The sequence below is a fragment of the Balaenoptera physalus genome (genome assembly GCF_965194825.1).
Source record: "Balaenoptera physalus genome assembly, chromosome: 6".
Classification (NCBI taxonomy): Eukaryota; Metazoa; Chordata; class Mammalia; order Artiodactyla; family Balaenopteridae; genus Balaenoptera; species Balaenoptera physalus.
In genome coordinates, this window is record NC_138885.1 from 35102157 (window position 1) to 35121147 (window position 18991).

Here is an 18991-nt window from a genome sequence, read left to right on the forward strand (position 1 = left end):
TTACTTAATATTTCGTCTTAAGTATCTATATTTGCTACATACAAGGCTCCCCTAAGGGCAATATTTGGGTACTTACCTTGCATTTACATGACAGAAAAGGGTCCTTTCCAGAACAAAGAGAAGATAGGCCACAAGGACAAAAGATGGTTTCTGGACCAACAGAGCAGAAAAATTGCAAAGAACCAAAACATGGCAGATTTCCAACATTAAAAAAGACTCCTCAGTCCTTTCAGGTTTAACTCATATTCACCCTAATGAGGGCAAGGGGAACGCCTTCAGCAAAGGTGGCTAAAAGCAATCTCTCTCTTCCCTTCCCGTCCAACCCTCAGGACAGCTCTGTTTGCTGATTATTTTTGGTGCTCACCTTGGTCAATATTTCATAATTTAATGCACCCAAATATTTACTTACTTACAGCAGGGCCGATACCCTAAGTCTCAGTTTAGTAATCTATAAACTAGGGATGATATTGGGTTGGCCAAAAAGCTCGTTCGGCTTCAAGTAAAGACTTTTTTCATTTTCACCAAGAAGTTTATTGAACAACGTATTCACTAACCGAACGAACTTTTTGGCCTATCCAATATTAGGAGGATTGAATGAGACAATACATGGAAAGGCGTTTATAACAGCGCATGGCACATAATAAGTACATATTAACCTAAAAAACTTCTTGAAGCCAAAGACCTTGTCCATCTTATGGACCCCACTCTGTCCTGGCACAAGCACAGCAGAAGGTATGGTGTTCAGTATTGTGGAATGAATAAGAATTCATTGTTATTATGATAATTCTTCAATCTTTTTTTTTATTATAAAAATGTATGAATATTTATTTTAGGTTTTACTGGGTGCAGTTATTTTTAGGACTTTTAAACAAAGTTAGCAGGGCTTCAACGCTATCAGTTCTTTTTTTTTTAATTAATTTTTATTGGAGTATAATTGATTTACTGCTGTGTTAGTTGCTGCTGTACAGCAAAGTGAATCAGTTATACATATATCCACTCTTTTTTAGATTCTTTTCCCATATAGGTCATTACAGAGTAACATCTCTTCAATCCTTTTCTGCAAGCCTTCCAGAGTGTGGCAAGTTGTAATCTTGCTCAAAAGATGTTTCTGCCCACTCCTCTTGGGGGCAGGGGTATTATTCCCCGCTCTGGTGTCAGGCTTGGCTTTGTGAGCTGCTTTGGTCAATGAAATGACGATGGGGACGCCCTGTGACATATCCAAGCAGAGGCTGGAAGGACCTGCATGCAGTTTTCCTTTTTTCTTTTTCTTTTCTTTCCTTTTTTCTTTTCTGTGTGGGTGTGCGGTGAGAACAATTAAAATTTATTCTCTTAGCAACCTTCGAGGCTATAACACAGTATTGTTAACTAGAGTCACCATTCTGTACATTAGTTCCCCAGAACCTATTCATCTTATAACTGAAAGTTTGTGCCCTTTAACCAACATCTCCCCCTTTTTTCCACTCCCCAGCTCCTGGCAACAATCATTCTACTCTGTTCCTATGAGTTCGGCCTTTTTAGATTCCACATATGAATGTGAGATCATGCATCCTTTGTCTTTCTCTGCCTGGCTTATTTCATTTGGCATCATGACTTGCTGTCACAAATCACATGGGGTTTTCTAACTTCTCTTTCCCTTTGCTGTGAGACTTGCCATGTTCCAGATAGAGGGTGCTCTATTAGGGGGTCCTAGCTGGAGTCTAACTGTATCAGACATGTGGAAAGTATGCACGAGAAATAAGCCTCCCCTGTTGTAAACCACTACGATTCTGGGATTGCATGTAATCCTAGCTTATCCTGGCTGACCATTCAGAAACACACACATGAATCTATCGCTTTCCATTAGCTACAAACCAAGGGCATAATGTCCTTAGTATGACATCCAGGGACCTTCAAAATATGTCCACAGGTCACCTCCTCAATCTGATTCTACCAGTCTGTCCTGAGACACTCTGTGTTTAATCCATACGTAATTTTTAAACATCTCTTAAACATCAATCTGAAAATCTGAAGACCTGTTTCCACCTCTCTCTGAGGTCCTATCTCTTCTTAGCAACTGACTTAGGAAAAATCGAAATAACTTTTGACTCTAGTGAGTTTAAGGCAGATTTATAGCCGATTGTTAAATCGTTTACAGAATCACTGGAGGACAGAGGGAACTAATTCTATAGGAAGAGCTTCCAGGAAAAACTCCCGAGGCCATACCCCAGAACCGGGCTGACAAAGGAGCAGCTGCTTCAACCACAATCACTAAACTGCTTTTCCCATCCAGAGGTTACCTATCCAGCTGCCTGCTGCAAAACCATGCCACTTCTGTAACAGTTGGCACAAGCAAAACCCTGGCTCTTCACTACATCCAATCCCGTACTCAAGTCTCTCATAAATGCGTGTGATTGGCAAAACTCAAATTACACCCAGACTACCGGTTGCGAGATCATCTGAGGAATGTCATTAACTTCTGGGCCCTACAATACAGGAAGGCATCCTAGAAAGAGCTTGGAATAGATGCTGATCAGATCATCCCACACTCTCCAACTCATAGTTTATTAATTTCTATAGTGCTTGGCCTTTGGTATGGACTGAATGTTTGTGTCCCACTGTCCGCACCCCTCTCCCTGCCCCAATTCATATGTTGAAGCCCTAACCACTAAAGTGATGGTATTTAGAGGTGGGGCCTTTGGGAGGTAATTTAATTTAGATGAGGCCATGAACGTGAAGCCCCTGTGATGGGATTAGTGCCCTCTTAAGAAGAGGAAGAGACCAGAACACACAATCTCTCTCCTTTAATGTGAGACTATAACAAGAAGGTGGCCTTCTCTGAGTCAGGAGGAGAGACTCTGCTGACAACTGAATCTGCCAACGTCCTAATCTTGGACTTTCCAGCCTCCAGAACTGTGAGGGATGACCGTCTGTTGCTTAAGACACCACCTAGCCTATGTACTTTGTTATAGTAGCAAGCGCTGACTAAGACAACCTACAATAATGAACCTTCATGCATCTTATCTTGCAGAGACCCCTTGAGGTTTGTAGAACCAGGATCATTATTCCCATCTCTGAGACTCAGGTAAGTCACATGGTCAAACCAAGGCCACAACTCAGTTGCCCTAGATGCTAGTCCAGAGCCCCTCCCAATCCACTCAGGAATCTCAGTTTTCACTAAGTCCTAGCATCCGAGAATTAAAAAATCTAGAGTGACAACTGCAGCTGCTACTGTTTCTCTGCATAAGGCAGTATTATTGGTGATGCTGGAGAACTGCTGGAGGGAAAGACTGCCTCTTACTGGGGGGGAGTCACTTCCAGGGGAAATAATTAATCCTTTAGTCCTCTGATTCCTATTAGGATAGCGTCTCTCTCTCATTTGTTATCTTTAAATGAAATGAAGTGGTGCTTCTTCCTCTGCTTGCTGGGAAGTTGGGGGGAAGCAAAAATATTTTCTATGTTTTGATTTTCACTGGAAATTTTCAGTGGAAAAGATAAGTCTTTGTGGGCCACTCATACCCCTAATAGATCCCATTTGCTGTTTTACAAATCTGACTGGAAAAGACAATGATTGATTTGCCTGGGAAATCCTGAAAAGCTATTAATGTGTTTATGCCTACATGCACTTAGAGTGCCAGTGTGAGAACATTCCTCTAGAGGTAGACGGCACTTCTAGAAAATGATTCACTCCAAGGCCAAAGAAGAAATGAATTTTAAAATTCAGGAGTCGGAAATACTAATTTCATGTTCCCTAAGTCTAGAAATTACTGAATCTTAGAATGTTTGAGCCAGAGGAAATCTCAGAAATGATCTGATTTTAACCAAATTTAAAGCGAGAAAACTTTTTATTCAAATAAGATGTTATGGGAAACTCCCAACCAGATAAAAACAGAACTGTTCTGAATGAAAGGGGCAAGATCGCCACAGCTGATACACGTGGCCGCCTTCTCACAATGTCTCCATGCCCACCACATCTCCAAGGAAACCGAGGCTTCAGAGAACACAGTTCAAGGGCCACAACGATTGTCCAGCTGAAGGCCAAGTAGATAGTGTCAGCATTGGAATTGGAATCCAGGTTTTCTGATTTCCATATTCTTTCCTTGAAGAATTCCTGGGACAGCGTTTTCTTTGGTGACATCTGCAGATTTCCCTTTACCTCATTCCCAAGCCTCCACACCTGCTTCTCACAGCAGCTTAAGGGGCAGCCCCTTTTGCTAATAGCTGGGATTACTCTGAGAGTCTGGGATTACTCCTGAGAGTCTTACTTTCCAGGACCAGCTACTGTGCCAGGCATCAGGGATGCATTGGTCACAAGACATTGTCCATGACCTTAAGGGGGAACAGAGTGCTGTGGGTTGTTAAAAGGGGAAACCCAGAGATAGTCAGAGGAATGAAAAGATAAAGACATGGATTTTGAGCAAATTCTAATTAATCTTGGAAACTCCTGGGACCTGACTTTTGTTGGCTTCTTTTAGGGTCTGGACATTTAAAGGCACAGAACTGGGACAAATCATCCTTTCTCTATTCTATCCATTTCTGACTCCTTCACTCAAGCACTTCTCCAAATCCTTCAAGACAATGGCTCTCAAACCAGTTCCAAGGGTGAATTCTAACAGCGGCAGGCATTTGCATAAAAGTTAAGATAATTGATAGAATTTTCTCAAACTAAAGTTTATCTCCCAAAGTACTTTTTAAACTTTGGTGTCTACTACTGCTGGTCTGTCACTGGGAGCTAACGGATGGCAAAATTAATAAACATATAGCAAAGGAATATCTATACAAAACCTAGAAGCAACTGATTCTGCTCAGCTTAGCAGCTTGTTTCTTTGGAGACTTGTGGGCTAACAGCTTTATGCTATATACATCCATATAGCAGAGGTTGTCGTATGTGTGGTGAATATAATTGTTAATAATTCATATAACAATAAGAATATCAATTCTTATGCTTATATATGCTCCGGATAGCTCTGCTTCGTTGCCAAGAAGCTGGTCATAGTGGTAGTGTCTGAAAAGATAATAGATCTTTTATTAAGAGTAAGAGGTGGGAGGAGACGTTTATTGTCTATCCTTGTTTTTTTGGGTTTTTTTGTTTTTTTAAAATTTTATTTATTTATTTATTTATGGTTGTGTTGGGTCTTCGTTTCTGTGCGAGGGCTTTCTCTAGTTGTGGCAAGCGGGGGCCACTCTTCATCGCGGTGCGCGGGCCTTTCACTATCGCGGCCCCTCCCGTTGCGGAGCACAGGCTCCAGACGCGCAGGCTCAGTAGTTGTGGCTCACAGGCCTAGTTGCTCCGCGGCATGTGGGATCTTCCCAAACCAGGGCTTGAACCTGTGTCCCCTGCATTGTCAGGCAGATTCTCAACCACTGCGCCACCAGGGAAGCCCCTATAGTTACTCTTTTCACCTCCAATCAACGATCAAGTTTCATTCAACCAAAATTAAAACATGCTAATCTAAGGAGAACTATTCTATGTATTGGATTTTTCTTAGATATATTACCACACCATGGTACTTGGCATGATTTTTATTAAGGCTTACATATTTTCCCGTCAGTTCTGAAAACTATGGATTTTTTCCTCCCTTGGGAATATCTGACTCTACTTTAAAGTTAAAAATCATTAAAGAAATAGAAAAGCATTTCGCCCCTCAAATGTGCAATAAATATATAGTTCAAGTTCTACCCATTTTGCAAGTAAGCAGGACTCCAGCCATTAATCAACCTATAGTAACTTTTATTTAATTGTATTTTAAAGGCATATGAGATGACAGTAGTAGCTGGAAGAAGCCTGTCTCACCTAAATTGTCATATCATAGTTAACTAATAGTGCCAAAGGATTCTCCAGAATCTGCTTCCAAATCCTCAGGAAGCCTGGCTTGTTCTTTTTGTAGATATTCCTCTGGCTGTTTCTCATTCATCCTTGTGAACTCCTGAATTATAATAAAGTTTTTCCCTCTTTCTTTCTTTTTTTTTTTGGCCATGCCGCATGGCTTGTGGGATCTTAGTTCACAGACCAGGGATTGAACCCAGGCCCTTGGCAGTGACAGCGAGGAGTCCTAACCACTGGACCCCCAGGGAATTCCCACATTCTTTTTTTATATAATCATAAAAGTAATCCATGCTTATTATAGAGCATTTTGGAAGAAAATATATATTTAAAAAATCCTTAAGCTCACCATTATATCCTATCTTTCAGAGATAACCACTCAACATTTTGTTGCATTTCCTTTTCTCTTTTCTCTATGTAAATGGTGTGTGTGTGTATGTTTATACATATATACACACAAATTTATAAACAAAATAGGAGCATATGGTATGTGTACACATTTTTGTGTTCTGTTTCATTCTCTTAAAATCTATTATTAGCATCTGGGTCCCCATTTCCCATGTCTTCTCTTCTCTCTTCTCACATTCGTTGCCCCAATTCCAGATGTCAGCTGCTCTCTTCCAGGTTATTCCAGTAGCCTCCCTCCTGGTAGTTTTCTCAGTCCTCACCTTCCTCCCCCTCCCCCCAATCTATCCTTAGTGCTGCAGTCAGATGCATTTCTCTACAGTATGGTACCAATCACATCACTCCCCTATTTTAAAACCTTTGACTTGTTGCCTCTCTGCCCACAGAGTAAATCCAAGTTCCCCTTAGTTTGCCACGTGACCGTCACCTCCTTACTCAGCCCTATCTTTCAGTCACATCCAGTTGTCCTCTTCCCTCTGTGTCTTCTATGCTGTTGCAGCATTTCTCAAAGCATGGCCCACAGACCACCCGCTTTAGAGTCACAGAGGAACTTTTAAACAATGCAGAATGTTGGGTTACACTCTAAGCACCTTGAATCAGAAACTCTAAATATGGATTCCAGGATGCTGTATTTTTAACAAGCTTTCCAAGTAAAATCTGAATACCTTACAACATGAAAGCTTATTTTCTAAAACCATCTAATAGAAAAAATGAAAATGGATTGTTTAAAGGCATTTCCCATCAGTATACACCTCACTTGCATTGCTCCTCATTACATTGCTCTGAAGTCAGTTTTACTATTATTCTAGTCATCCCACAGATGAGGAAACATATGGATGAAGCAAAGACATTAAGAGATTTGTCTGATAAACATAACCAGTAAGGTCTGGAGTTAACATTCAAGTATGCTCCTTTCATATCCAAACTCCACGAACTGTCCACTATACAATACCAGCTTCCCGCTTTGCTCTGTAAAGACAGTGACTTTGTTTTGCGTGCCTTTGGTAGATGTGCTCATCCTTCAAGGTTGTAGTAGATGCTGCAGGTGCCCTTACCATGTGCCCCCAGCACTCACCTTTCCAGTGCAGGTGGTTGATCAGCACTCTACTGCAAGCACCTACGATTCTCTGCTTAATATCTTTCTCTTGGCCTGAGCAAGAGGCAGAGAAGTGTCAGGGAGTTAGAGATCCCAGGAGCCAATGACAATGGGGCCTAGAGGAAAATACTGGAGCTTCCTTACCTGGGGTGGGGAGAGGGGACTCATGTGTTCTACAGAGAGGCCCGGAGATGTTCACAGTGATGCACTGCTTCGTAAAGCAGATTTCTCTCTGCTTTTCAAGTTTTGATATATCATACATACTACTGGCATATCAATTAGTTCATTTAGTTCATAAACTTTCTGTTTATAGCAGGACTAAACATAAATTAATTGTGTTATTCTTGAATATGAGCCTCAGGAAATCTCAGAGAGGAGACTGACTCAAAATTGGGGATCAGGGACTTCCATGGCAGTCCAGTGGTTGGGACACCACTCTTCCACTGCAGGGGGAATGGGTTCGATACCTGGTCCGGGAACTAGGATCCCATAGGCCGCAGGGCGTGGCCAAAAACAGAAAAAGAAATTGGCGATCAATGTTGTTTCCCACTTAGATCATAAGAAAAGTACATCTCCTCCCTATATCCAAGTGCCACTGCTGCCTTCTTACCTCAGAAGTAGCTTGCTGTTCAGTCTGTCTTCAAATTATTTTAAAATCCATTTCATTCACTAGTTCTCACAACCCTGAGAGAAGTCTAAAGCAGTGGCCCTCAAGTGTGGTTTGTGAATGTTTGATGGTCCATATAAGATAAGTACAAAAATTGAGAATAAGAGTACAGCAATTTTTTTTTTTTCAATTTTTGGCTGCGTTGGGTCTTCATTGCTGCACGTGGGCTTTCTCTAGTTGTAGCACACAGGGGCTGCTCTTCGTTGTGGTGTGCGGGCTTCTCATTGCAGTGGCTTCTCTTGTTGCAGAGCATGGGGCTCTAGGTGCGCCAGCTTCAGTAGTTGTGGTGGGTGGGCTCAGTAGTTGTGGCACATGGGCTTAGTTGCTCCGCGGCTTGTGGGATCTTCCCGGACCAGGGATTGAACCCATGTCCCCTGCATTGGCAGGCGGATTCTTAACCACTGAGCCACCAGGGAAGCCCAAGAGTACAGCAATTTGAAAGATTAATTTTTTTTGTCCTTTTCATATTCTTTTCCATTATGGTTTATTATGGGATATTGAATATAGTTCCTTGTGCTATACAGTAGGACCTTGTTGTTTATCTATTTTATATATAGTAGTTTGTATCTGTTAATCCCAAACTCCTAATTTATCCCTCCCCCACCCCCTTTCCCCTTTGGTGACCATAAATTTGTTTTCTATATCTGTGAGTCTGTTTCTCTTCTGTAAATAAGTTTATTTGTATCATATTTTAGATTCCACATATAAGGGAACTTCCCTGGTGGTCCAGTGGTTAAGACTCCATGCTGTCAATGCAGTGGGCACTGGTTCAATCCCTGGTCAGGGAACTAAGATCTCACATGCTGCATGGCATGGCCAAAAAAAAAAAAAAGAAAAGAAAAGAAAAAAAAATGGTGTGGCTTCCAAGTAGTATCATCTTAGATTTCACATATAAGTGATATCATATGGTATTTGAAAAGAGTAATTTTACATCTATCGAATCTAATAATAAAATATTGAGGCTTTACTTTGATATCTTTTTATTTTATTTTACCTATTCTTTTTTCAAGTTATAAATTATTTTAATGAGGAATCTATGGCTTTCCATTTTGCAAATTGTTAAATTGTTAAATTGAATATTGGCATAGAAAACATACTTATTGCTCCAAAATGAAAAGATAACCTTCTTTTTAAAAAACATATAAACCTTCTGAACTCCATGTAGGAAGGATATATTTACTGACACAGTAACAGAGTAAGAAGTAAGTTCAGTATACTACAAAAGGTCAGGAGTGCTGGGTCTGGCCTCAGACTATTGGGGTTTCATTTCTGCTTCTCCCACTTGCTAACTGTGATTTTTGGAAATTACCTACTCTGTGCCTTTTTATTTATTGTTCACTAACAATAATATAGTAATCATCATCATCAAACCTGCTTTATAGGGTTTCTATGAGCATATGAAAATTGCTTGGAAGAAACCCTGGCGCGCAGCAGGTACTCAATAAAGGTACTATCTGTTAATAATTTTTTTTAACAAGTAGTCACATCAAAAGGGCAATAAAATACCCAGATTCTCTTACATTAAAATGTTCCAATTATTTATGAGTATTAATTAGAAAATGACCTTTTCAGAGACAGGGGCTGTATCACGTCAGTCTTTGCAACTCTGGTATCTATCTTTGTGCCTGGCGTGTAAAGATGCCTGGAGCGCTCCTCCCCGAGACCTAGGCCCGCCAGGCTCTTCCTCCCATCAGATCTCGACCTTCAGATCCTTGTCTCAGAGATCTCCCTTCAGGGACCACCCAGTTAAAAGCAGCCCATCATTCCCTATCTCTCTCTGACCTGTTACCTGGTTTCTTTTCCCCACGTCTCCTGTCACTCTCCCAAATTACCATTTTCTTTATTGGTTTACTTATTTACTAGTTCTTTTCTTCGCACTGGAATATAAGGTTTATGGACTCAGGAAACTTGTTTGTGTTTTATTTGCTCTTTCATCTCATCGGTGCCCAGAATAGTGTTACTGTTTTTGTTTTTTTGTTGTTTTGTGGGGGTTTTTTTTCTTGCATTTTAAAGGATTCACAACCAATTCACAACCAATGAATTCATTGATAGTGAATTCATAATCAATTCACAACCAATGGAAAATTACAAAAACAAAACAAAATGTAAGACACAAAACTGGTCCTTTACCACAGATAGCTGAAGAGACACAGGTTTAATGGGGCATATTTACCATTTCCACACATATATAAACTGAGCCATAGGGCTGGCTGGGCAGTGACTTGCTTAAAGGCTAACATGTGGTTAAATCATGGGACCTGCTAGAAACCCAGGTCCCAGGATCCTGGCTTTGAGTTCTTTGCTCTTCTCCTGCTGCAGAATCCCTTGCCTCTAGCAGGATAATACATTGAGCTTCTTCGACTGAACAGGTGTGTGAGTTGTTAAACTTCCTGTTTGCAGGTGCCCAGCTCTGAATGTTTCCCCACGCCAGCGCAACAGCCGATACCCCGAGAGCTGTGCTAGACAGTGGGGATCTGTCCCTGACTCGTGAGCAAGGCCAGGATTTTCATTAGCCCTGGATTTGCCTTGCTAAGTAAACATGCTTATTTGGTTTTAATATATTAGGCTCTGCTGTTCAGAACTAGATTAAACTGTCAGTCATCTCCCTCATATTTCATATTGTTTCCCCTGGATAGGGGCACGTGTAGTGTTACACATGTCTTGCCAATAAAACAGCCCTCTGGATTGAAATCTGTTCAGGACATATAGCAAGATGTCAAATTAATTGTACCGAAATAATGAGTTAGCACCAAATGCTAATTAAATATTGATGAAAGTCATACTTTCAATTATCTTCATTATGGCCCCATGTTTTATGTAGGCATTAAATGCTTGCAGGATGGGTACGTCTGGTAATTAGCTGTGCACTGTAAAAAAATTAAGTCCGAGTTATTCCCCTCAATATTAAAAGCACTTAGAAACCACTTGGAAAATGGAAACGCTGAAAAGAGGCAGTACTTGTCTTTTCTGAAAGTGTTTGAAATTCTATGAAATTTGTACTTCCTGCTTGTAGTATTGGATATTCCTTTTTTTTTTTTGACTGGGCAGATTAGAAGTCAGAAGGCCCTTGAAGATCCTGCTGAGCTCTGCTGAGTCATGGCTTTTCCCACTCAAGCTGACTTTTGGCAGCCTCTTCTTCTAAACACCTGTGCTACCTTGTACGCTTTTCCTGCCTGCAGGCGAAATGGCTCCCTCTGGCAAATCTGACCATTGTTACCATTTATTGAGCTGTGATTAAGATGCTTCTTGCATTGGAATCACCTGGTTACTACTTAATGTTCGCATTCACCAGCCCCGACCCATAGGTGTCCCAATAAAGAAGGGGGAGGCCAGAGACGTGGACCATAAAGTTTGACAACCAATATATAATACAGTATTTTTCAATCCTGATTTCATAGCAGAATAGACCTGGGGTCATTTAAAACATAGTAACTTAATTGGTCTTAAGTAGAGCCACAGTACATATGTATATGTGTGGACACGTGCACACACAGACACACACACATCTGATGTGATTCTGAAGTGAAGTTAGGATGGGGAACCAGTATCATGGTCCTTAAACAGTATGTACACTTTGCTGTTCTTTCTGCTTGGAGGGTTCTTTCCCCTTCTTTGCTTGAAAATATTCTTCTTCATTCATTGTTAGTGATGCACTTTGTTTTGAAATGTGAACATACTCGGGCACTGGTCATCTGCCTGTTTGTTTTCAGATCCATTCTTTTCAATACACAACACACTCAGGGGTAGAATCAGGTCATGGACAGCCTGTCATGGAGCCATGGAGGCCGTGTGGACTTGGAGTTGGGAAGCCCAACTCCATGTGGTGAATCCTGACTCTACCATTTATCGGCTGTGTGACTTTATGTAAGATACTTAACTTCTCTGAACATCAGTTTCATCATCTGTAAAATAAGGGTAATAAAATCCATCCACTTCCTAGTTGTCATGAACACCATCTCCAGCAAAGGTATCATGAAAGGAGGCTGCTCTTGAACCACTTATCACCTGTGAAAGGGCCTGGAAGAGCATCATAGTAAATGCTCCGTAAATGTCATTTGAAAAAACTTCATTGACTTCTACAGCTCTTCTATATTCATTCACTGAATTGAAGTGGAACTAGAAGAGAGCATTGGAGAGAGTTGGTTCTGTTGAAGGCTTCTGCCTCCTGACATAGGCTGAAACATTCTGCGCTCTAGGACATACCTCTTGTCACTCTCCAACTCACAATGCTCCAGTGTCTTCCATCTCACTTTGACAGAGTAAAAGCCAACTCCTCCCCTCATGTGGTCTAGCTCTGGCCACATCTTTAGTATCAATTCCTACCACGCTCACTGGGTTCCAGCCACGTAGGTCTTTGCGCCGCTCCTAGAACAAGCCAATCGAATGCACCTCAGGGTCTTTACGATTTTTGGTCCCCTCTGCCTGCACCCACTTCCCCATCACCATCTTTATGGCCATCCTTCTCACTCCACTCAGGGCTGTGCTTAAATGTCACTGCCCCAGAGAGACTTCCTTGGCCATTCTACATGAGACAGTGCCCCATCTCTCCTCTTCACCCTACTCTATTCGTCTTCCTGCTGTTTAGCTAGAATACAGTCTGTGTGTTTTATCATCTGTCTATGCTTTTAGAAAGTAAACTCCACGAGAGCAGGGACTTTGTGGGTCCACCCGTGTATGATTTTAGAAAGTAAACTCCACGAGAGCAGGGACTTTGTGGGTTCACCCATGTATCTAGAAGAGTGCTTGGCACGTGTTGAATGAATTAATGAAGGAAGGCTGGGTGTGAGAAAAGAAAGCTGAGCGTTTCGTCTGCTGGGTCCTTAGCCAGGTCTCATAATCACTCTTTAGGATAGTAATGTCCTCACCATTGCACACATGGGCTCAGACTTTGTCACTGCAAATTCACAGTGTCCAAAATCACAATTATGATCTTCCTCCTCTGCCTGCCTTTCTTCCAGTGAATCCTATCTCAGTGAATGGCAGCAGTATCTTCCCGGCTGCTCAAATTAGAAACCTAGGAGTCTTGTGGGGTGCACCCAACTCCTTTGTTGCCTAGATCCAATCCAGCACAGCGTCTTATTGATTTCGCCTTCTAAATCTCTCTCAAGTCCATCTGCTTCTCTCCATCTTTATTGTTAACACTCTTGTCCAAGGAATCGTTATTTTTCACTTGGAACTTGTGATAGCTTACTACCTAGTTGACTCCCTTTCTCTATGCTTGTTCCTCTGACAATCCATTCTCTTCTCAGAAACCTGAGTAATCATTACAAAATGCAGAACTGATTGTGCCCTGGCCTCCCTCCCTTGCTTAAATATTGCAATGATTTCCCATCGTTCTGAGCATAACACCGAGGTCCCAACCTTGACTCTCAGGGCTGGGTACCATCTTGCCCTTGCCTCGCTTCATCAGTTTCCACTCTGCTCGCTGGGTACTGGACACTCGGGCTTGTGCCATGTCGATCATACTCCAGGCTCCTTCCCAGCTCCACGGGCACACTCTCATCCTCCTTCTGCCTTATTGCCCAGCTGTGATGAGTTAATTTCTCATCTTTTAAATTTCAGTCCAGTTACAGTTTGAAAATGTATCCTGATCCCACAGACTACAGATTGACGTGAAACATCATAGAACAAGTGGCTTCTCTGTCAGGGAGTTTGTCACAGTTGTAACCAAGGAATTGTGAAATTATGCCTATCTTTCCTACTAGATTATAAACTCCTTGAAGTAGCATTCTGTACACCTATCTTTTTTTAAATTTATTGAACTTGTAGGAAAGCATGTATTTATTATTTTGTTTATGCTTATGGAAAAGATTATCCATTAAGTTAAATTAAAAAAAAATATTTGAGGCCATCAATTAATGAAAATGAAGAAATAACATGTACCAATTCCTTTCACATGCTGTCATATTTAGTTCTTAAAGATGAAATGAAACTGGTTTCTTGCCCATTTTGTAGCCAGAGAAACTGAGCCTCAGACAGGCTAAGTATCTTGCCCAAGATTCTTTATATACATCTATCTTATGGTTGTTTTTCCATCATTTAGTATAGAGTGGCACAGAGAAAGCACTCAGTAAGTACTGTTGAATTAATGAATGTGACCCCACCTTGAATGGTGAACCTGATGGAATTAGATCCTGGCTTTGAACCTGAGGCTGTCTGACTCCTAACCATACCAGCGTTCTTTCCAAAAGTGTCCTGGTCCAAAGCCTACCAAGGAGCAAGAGAGGAGAGGAGGGCTGGAAGTTCCAGCAGCCTGGAAAGTTCTGCATGAAAGCAGGGGCTGGGAGGCACCCACTTGCGGTGGACCAGTTTTGGTCCAGGTCCATGGCGGTGCTGTGTTCTTAGCCCTTACCATCAGCCTCCAAGACTGGTTTAGATTCTCCTTGTTGGAGTTTGCCTTTGTTTTTTCACTTCTCTCAGCTTTTGAAGCCGTGACTGCATATCACCCTTCAGGAGGCGTGCTGCCTCATTTGGAGCTGTTAAGATAAGGAAAACGAAAGCTTAATTGATGGGAGAGTGACAAGATGGGTGCTGCTGTGTTTCTGAAAATGAGGTGTGTGAGAGGAAACTGGATTTGTGGTGACAGCAGCAGCAGAAACAGGGCCATGCTGCTAAAGAGCAGAGAAAATTCATTCATTCATTCAAGTATTGATAGAGGTCCTACTACGTACTAGGCTCTGATCTAGCACAAAATATACAAAAATGAGAAAAAGAAAGAAACTGCTGGCACTGTCCTAATGGAGCTTATATTTCTGTGTGAGAAGGCAATAAACAAATAATAATTAAATATATACCCACATTAGCTGATGGTATATACTTTGAAGGAAAATAGTGTAAGGTAAGGGGATGATAGACAGTGATGGAGAGGGGCTAGATTATTTTAGAGGAGTAATCAGAGAAGGAAGGCCTTTTGGAGTAGATGACATTTAAGTAAAGGTCTAATGAGTAGGCCATATGAATACAGAAAGGTTTCAAGCAAAGGAAGTAAGTGACATAGGAAGAAATTTGGTACATGATTTAGTTAGGAGAGGATTATGCTTTAATAAATACCATTCACTCCCACCATGGAAACTCAGTGGTTTAACATAAAATAGGCTTAGTTCTTGCTCACAGCAGAGGCTAGTATGGTTTTAGGGGATGTGCTTTCATGAATTGCTTCAGGAATCCAGGATCCTTCCCTTTGGTGGCTTTACTACCCTCTAGGGGCCTGAGTCCTCTGCCAGATTGTCTGCATCCCATTGGCAGATGAGGGAAATAGATTATGTGGGAGGTTTTTACAAGCTAGGTCTGAAAATGGTATGTGTCACTTATCTTCTTATTCCACTGGTCAGAACTTAGTTATATGCCACTGCTAATGGCATGGGAGGCTGAGAAAGGTAACCTATCTCTGTATCCAGGAGGAAGAGATCCAGGTTTGGGAAGCAGCTAGCTAATCTCTTCCTACCATATATGAAGACTATACAAAAGCCAGAATGACTGTTGCTGAAGGATTAAAGGTGGGCGAGTGCTAGGATAGGTAAGACCTTTGGGGCATAGTAAGGACTACGTATTATTTTTCTGAGTATATTGGGATGTTCCTGGAGGATTTCAAACAAGGGAGTGATATGCTTGGATTTCAATATTAAAAAAGGTCTTGAAAGCTCTCTGGAGACTACAAAGTAAGGGACAAGAGAGGCTATGGGAGTGATAATCATAGCTGAGAGTAGGTTATGGCTGTGGTAACGTGCTGAAAGTTGGTCTGACTGAATTTATTTTTGATGGAAAAGCAAACAGGAGTTGTTAAATTGGATGTGGAGGTATAAGAAACAGAGGAATCAATGAAGTTTGCTGAAGTTTTTTGTCTGAGAATCTAGGTAATAGATCGTGCCATTCTCTGAGATGAGGAAGCCTGGAGAAGAAGCAGACATAAATGAAGAATTCTCTTCTAGACGTTACGTCTGTAACGCCTATTGAACAGCCAGTGAAGATATCAGGTGGGCGATTGGAGATGGGAAGCTCATGGTGGGAGGAAAGGAGAGATCGGGGCTGGAGATATAAAGTTTGGAGTTGTCAGGGTGTTGGTATGTGAAATCAAGAGACTTCTTGAGGTCACCAAGTGTCAGTAGAGAAAAGAATTTTGAGGACCATGTCCAAGGGCACTCCAATATTTAAAGCTCAAATCATAGACTCATAGACTCAGGAATTAAAAGGCTCTAAGAGGGCTTCCCTGGTGGCGCAGTGGTTGAGAATCTGCCTGCCAATGCAGGGGACACGGGTTCGAGCCCTGGTCTGGGAAGATCCCACATGCCGCGGAGCAGCTGGGCCCGTGAGCCACAACTACTGAGCCTGCGCGTCTGGAGCCTGTGCTCCGCAACAAGAGAGGCCTCGATAGTGAGAAGCCCACGCACCACGATGAAGAGTGGCCCCCGCTTGCCGCAACTAGAGAAAGCCCTTGCACAGAAACGAAGACCCAACACAGCCAAAATAAATGAATAAATAAATAGCGTTCCCTTTAAAAAAAAAAAAAAAAGGGCTCTAAGAAGTTACTCGGTTAAACCCTCATCTTTTCAGTGAAGAAACTAAGGCTCAAATGATTAAGTTGCTCATGTCAGATCATATAATTTGTGCTGGCAGAATTAGACTACCATCCAGATTTGGGGGCTGCTTGCCCACTGCTTCTTCATCTATCTTATAATCAAAATAATAATTCCTGTGCTGAAGGAGAAAAAGAGGTATCAATAAGATGAAAGAGGGGCTTCCCTGGTGGTGCAGTGGTTGAGAATCTGCCTGCCAATGCAGGGGACGCGGGTTCGGGCCCTGGTTTGGGAAGATCCCACATGCCGCGGAGCAACTAGGCCCGTGAGCCACAACGACTGAGTCTGCGCGTCTGGAGCCTGTGCTCCGCAACAGGAGAGGCCGCGATAGTGAGAGGCCCGTGCACCGCGATGAAGAGTGGCCCCTGCTTGCCACAACTAGAGAAAGCCCTCGCACAGAAACGAAGACCCAACACAGCCAAAAATAAATAAATTAATTAATAAAAAATAAGATGAAAGAAAAAAAGGGAGGGAAACAAGGTGCGCAGCATAATGTTTTCCCTTCCATATCCACTCTTCACCCTTCTAGTAGGTGCAGAATACATTCTATGGAAAGGATAGAGTATTTGATAACACGTGTATTATTTCAACTAGGAAAGGCCTGGGAGAATCCTCAGCGGTCGCCAATACTGTAGTAATGTGGCAAGAAACACGTCTCAGATTGAGTGGGGAAAGTAGGATTAGCTGCTGGAAGAAAGAGAAGGGACAACTCTATCCATTGTCCTTATATCACGAAGCAGAAGTTAATCTGGTTTTGCCCCTGTCTGAGAGCTCCAGATTTGGGTTGCAGTTGGGGGTGAGGGAAGGTACGACAGGCCAGACCCATGATGGAAATGATGGACATGGTGGAAAAGGGTAGAAGAGCCTCAAGGGACAGGTCCCATTTAACCAAAATGCGAAGAGGTCAAATTCAGGGACTGAAAAATAACTGTAGATGGTGGGAAAATAGATGGGACTTACCAAAAAATATCCGGAATGATAAATAAGGTGCATATAGTGAAGAGAAACATGAATCTCGCCAAAGAAGAGAGGGAGAGCAACTCATCTATCTGCTGTTTCTGTTTACCACAGAGGGTGAACCGGGCAATGTCAGATGGAGATTTTCTAATTCCATCATCCCTTCTAGATTTATGAATTGGCAATCTATTGCAGGGTGGAACTTTCCCTTCTCCTCCATTTATTGATTCATTTGTATCAGCATGTACTCATGGCTTTCCATTTTACTCAAGGGGTTACAATATGTTACAATTATTATTTTTATACTCAAAGTGTCCTTATTCGTGTGCCCTTCTGATGTCTCCTTCATCACTCTTCAGCGTTTCCTTAATTTCTAGCACAAAAGATGTTAGTTTCGTTATGTATTTTTCTTGTCCCCAGTCCTGGAGAGAGCCATTTCTTCAAGAAGGCCAGGTTCCTTTTAATGGAAAATGGCATTAAGAAAGCAAGAGCAGCCTTTAGAGTGTTGTTGCTTCTAGACTCTCTGAATGTATCAATCAATGTATGGATGCACACATATATACCTATACCTGTTTAATCCATCTATCGTCTATCTACCTACCTGCCTGCCTGCCTGTCTTTCTATTACAGGCCAATTCAGTCCAGTCCAGCGCTATAAAGTGATTAGTATTCCCATTTCCTTAATCGTAACTCCCTTATCTGACAGTGAAAAACCTGGCTCTCATTGTTCTCACTGTATTTATTTATTTGCTCAATCTCCTGACCACACCAGCTGGAAATCTGACCCTGGACACATTGGTCCCTCCCATCCCACCTCCAGCTCCACCAAGCACGCTAGCCAACAGCTTGGAACCAATGAAGGGAAGGCACTTCTCTGCCTCTTTCCACCACTTGGCCCCAAGGCCACTCAGCTTGAGCTCAGGGGTGCAGTGTTTCCATCAGCTTCTGGCTTTCACTCATGCCCTGATGTCTCCCCAATACTTTCATCAAATAACAAACAATCATACTAACAAAAACAGTTCTGTCTTTTTCTGGTCCTTCCATTTTGTCACAGAGACTCTAATAAAGTTTATTGGCCAAATGGGGGGCAATGGTTTTCTGCTCCTAGTTTCTTAGCACCCCCTCAGGCCTTCCTCATCTACTTCCCAGTCTTCTAACATTCAAATTTCCTCCTCTTTTCTGAGTAACAAAACATGCGCCAATCCTACTGATGGATGTGAACAGATCCTGGAGGAAAGAGGGTGGAGTGACATCTGGTCTAGATGTCTCTGTCAACCCCAGGTGCCCATCTCCCTGATCTGATGACCTCTTGCTGCTTTTAGCACCCCAAAGACGGGCTAGCAGCAACACCTAAGGAAGGGGCTGGCCACCTCCCATACCCAGCCAAGCCCCGTGGTACTCTGGAGAGAAACACTCTGCCCCGGCGCTGGGCCAGCCCTGAGTGACTCACAGTACTAGGACCAAGCTGAATGGAGCGACAGAGCTGTGGGAAT

The 18991-nt window shown here is 42.2% G+C and overlaps 1 protein-coding gene across 1 annotated transcript in view; it reads left to right on the forward strand.

Moving 5' to 3' along the window:
• Positions 1-18991, forward strand: part of SPOPL (speckle type BTB/POZ protein like) — a 116096-nt gene that overhangs the window by 60891 nt on the left and 36214 nt on the right. The window contains exon 12 of the transcript XR_014264638.1: positions 3008-3061. The gene's annotated coding sequence lies outside the window, so the exon portion shown is untranslated. The remainder of the gene's footprint in view (positions 1-3007; positions 3062-18991) is intronic.